This window comes from Moschus berezovskii, chromosome 19 (assembly GCF_049115385.1).
Source record: "Moschus berezovskii isolate FMDL1 chromosome 19, NW_MosBer_1.0, whole genome shotgun sequence".
Taxonomy (NCBI): domain Eukaryota; kingdom Metazoa; phylum Chordata; class Mammalia; order Artiodactyla; family Moschidae; genus Moschus; species Moschus berezovskii.
Window position 1 is genome coordinate 403,952 of NC_142478.1, and position 2,381 is coordinate 406,332.

A 2,381-nucleotide genomic window follows, 5' to 3' on the forward strand; every position below is an offset into this window, starting at 1 on the left:
AAATTGAATTAAACTATGTGCACTCTTGTAGCCTTCATTTTCTATACAATATGGTGGAAGAATTTTTCCATCTCAGCGAACATGTATCTGCCATTATTTCTAAGGATTACTATAGTGTTCAAATGTTTGCTTCTGCCATACTCCATGCGAGTGCTTTGAAGAGAGGAACCATGTGTGTTTTGTTCACTGGTTGCTTCCATATCTTTTCTTTTTTTTGATAAATTCTAATTTTTATTAAATTGTAAAGTCTATAATAAAAAAAATGTGGATCAAGAGAAATTGCTAACTACAAGGACTAGATAGCAAAGCCTATGAGAACGCCATGAAGTGTGTTGCAGACAAGATTCTGAAACATAAGTTATAAGCTCTTTTCTTTACATTTCCATTTCAGTAACTTTATTATTAAATAGTTGTTATTCTTCTATTTTAAAACCCCAAATTCGCATTTGTTCTCATGTTAATTAAGCTTTCTTTTCATACTGATACCAGACATCTTGTAGGTGCCAAATTTTTGTAATGGTTTTATGTCAATCCATGCAGAAAAATGTGAACCAGTGCAGTAGGCAGATGAGGACCATTAATGCACAGATAATACACACACGCTGGCCAAAAGAACTGAAGGCATTAAAAAAAAAAACTATAAAACAAACAGACCTCAAGAAAACTGGGTTATTACTAAACAGCTCTCAACTATTAACACCCAAGTTCCTTATATTAACTAAATTTCTCAACATAGATGTGTTCCGTTCTGTTCCGTTCCATCGCTCAGTCGTGTCCGACTCTATGCGACCCCGTGGACTGTAGCCTACCAGGCTTCTCTGTCCATGGGATTCTCCAGGCAAGAATACTGGAGTGGGTTACCGTTTCCTTCTCCAGGGGATCTTCCCGACCCAGGGATCGAACCCGGGTCTCCCGCATTGGAGGCAGACGCTTTAACCTCTAAGCCACCTTACTTGCAAGTCTATCCTTTCCATACCCCTTCCCACCCCAACTCCTAAAATGCACTACTAGAGATGACTATAGTGTTATGTGGGCAGAAATTTACAGATAACCATTTTCATCTTGAGCATGGATCTGAAAACTTTTTTATTTAAACTTCCGTTACTGTTCACTGTCCATCAGGCCTTCGATATCTGACACTCACTCTTCCATCTGCTGCCAATTATCGATCAGTTCCTGATCGATCAGATACTGTCTGATTTGCATTAGGAACCAAAAGTCTCTGTTGGGTCAAGGAATGTTGTGCAACAAGCACAGATACATCCTCACTCTCACTGCTGGCATCGGATTTGGTTTCTTCAATCGAAGTGTCTGGTTCTGGTGCCCTGCCTGAAGATGGTGATCAGTGCTCTTCTTCTCCTTCCCCTCTATGACTCCTTTCCGCTATGCTGTCTCCACCAAGTTGTAAATGTGCAAAAGAGTCTTCCAGAGTAGTGCTTGCATCAGGGGATGGCGTGGTGGGGCTTGTTAGCTGACCATCTACTGATGTCAGGGGTCTCACAGAAGACAACTGAACAGAAGCTCCGCTCTGAGTCGGTACACTGTATGCTCCATCAGCAGAGCTCTCTCTTGCTAGGTTTGCAGTATTAGAATCACAGCCCAGCCTACATTCGGCTACTCCCTTCTTTGGTATATCTATTGTATCCCGCTTGATCTTCCTGAGATGTCGATGTTCGTTTCTCCTATACTGTACCATATTTTCAAGATCGGCAACATAGAGAAACCCGGCAATTAACATTTCAGTGCTCTTTTCACCTTTGGAAAAAGCATCCTCCAGCTCTCTGCTAGAGCAGTCATCATACTGCCAGCACCCATTTCTTCCTTCATAATACCAGGCATATTCACTGTTTCCTTTACTTGCTGCCTTGAGTTCCTCTGGTGACAACAAGGTTGGCTTATCAAGGAAATCTTCGGGAATTTCTTGTCGACAGAGGGCACATTGATTTACAGGCCATGAAGCTCCCTTCACACATAGATAGCAGAAAACATGCTTACAAAGCAGAGTGACTGGGTGAACATATGTTTACAGACAAATGGCACATTCAGGGACAGTTAGAAAAGGTGCAGTATTAGAACAAGACTCATTTGCTTTCCTGTTCATAGGAAGCTTGTGTATAGAGTGATAAATTTCTCCACAGCAAGCAATCATTTCTATTACAGACCCCACAGATGCCTGCCACAAAAATAAAATCTCATCTTCATGAGCAATCAGCCAGTTTGCAGAATTTTCTCCTCCATCCTGTGCTCTGTGGCCACCTCCAAAGCCACCTCGCCGTCTTTTCTCTTCAGCCTTAGAGCCCGCAGCCCATATATTTTCTTTTGTAAAAAAGGAGGCAATACACATTGGAATTCATGTATCTTTTCAAAGTAGTGTTCGTTTT

The 2,381-nt window shown here is 41.5% G+C and overlaps 1 pseudogene; it reads right to left on the reverse strand.

Annotated features, from left to right (window-relative positions):
* Positions 1–1,090: 1,090 nt before the first annotated feature.
* Positions 1,091–2,149, reverse strand: LOC129544159 (E3 ubiquitin-protein ligase RNF146-B pseudogene; annotated as a pseudogene).
* Positions 2,150–2,381: the final 232 nt, after the last annotated feature.